This window comes from Lepeophtheirus salmonis, chromosome 6, assembly GCF_016086655.4.
Source record: "Lepeophtheirus salmonis chromosome 6, UVic_Lsal_1.4, whole genome shotgun sequence".
Taxonomy (NCBI): Eukaryota; Metazoa; Arthropoda; class Copepoda; order Siphonostomatoida; family Caligidae; genus Lepeophtheirus; species Lepeophtheirus salmonis.
The window spans coordinates 46,284,685-46,286,117 of NC_052136.2; positions in this window are offsets into that span (position 1 = coordinate 46,284,685).

The window sequence follows — 1,433 nt, forward strand, 5'->3', positions numbered from 1 at the left end:
TGCTTATGCATAACTAATAGATAATTATAATAGGAAAAACAGAATCCCAAATATATGTATTTTTTAATTAGACATATAGTATATTTACTTCAAGTTGAGTTTCAGGTCCTTTAGTCCTCAGATATATTTTGAGCTTATTTTAAAGTACATAATTATAATCAATGATAAAAATCCAGTGTAGAATGGACGAGCCACCTATCACCTGAAAAAAATTCATGAAGATGTCACCTACCATATTTGAGAAATTTAAGACTATGTGTTATTATTTTTACAATCATAGCAATATTAATTTTTATAATTCCAATTAATTATAATTTTTGGAATATAACTATTTTTTTCTTCAAATATATTATGTAGTTCAATGTTTTAAGTTATGTTAATTAATTATTATTATTTTTTTTTTTTTTGCAAGATATTATTTGATTTCTAAGAATAAATAATTCTAGTGACGGATAATCGTTTATATTTACGAAGTGGTAATTTCAATCAATTTCTCCACTTGATACTAATCAATTGAAACTCTCATCCATCATCTGACAAAATTTCACAAAGCTGTTATTTACCCTACTTGAGAAATATAAGACTATGGGTTATTATTTTACAATCATAGCAATAGTAAGAACTATACAACTTTAAAACAGAAAGCGCATTTTCATCAATTAGATGCTAACTTATTACTTCAAGAATTAATGTTTATAAGTTAATAAAATCAAGTTTGATATGTTTAATTTACATTCCAAATGATTTATTAACGGAGTTAAAAAATTATTTCATCCATGGACCTAAAAACAGTTTTCAAATTAACCCTAGTTAACGTGTAGTTGGTTACTTACCACAGAATTATTTAAGTCCCTTTTTTTTCATAACATTTAGAACTTCTTTAGTAATTGTCAACTGATTCTAATGGGTGGAGATGGCAATTAAATTAATGTCTACTTAGATTTGGGAATTATGGTTTCAAACAAATCCTTTTAATAGTTCGGGTACATTGCCAGGGAGAACTGAATATAAATACATTTATTATAGGCATTTAAAAATTTCACCTTGAAGTTCTCCAATCACTTGTTGATAGCTTAAGTCTTAACATTTCTATATTTTTATTGACAATTTAAAACTATTATTTTAATTAAAATGAAATATATTTTATTAATTTATAAAATGTTTATACTTTTAATATGAACAATGTAACTAATGTAAAATGTAAATACATAATAATATAAAAAACATTTTTTTATTAATTAATAATTATAATATGTATAAAATATTATATATTAATTCAAATAAATTAATAATTATAATATCAAATCTGTATGAAATATTTAATAATTATATTATTTAACAACAAATTGTCCTCTTTGCATCATATAAATAAAAAATATAAACTTTGATTCTTCTTCTTTTTTTCTCTTCTCAATTGAAACGTGAAAACATAA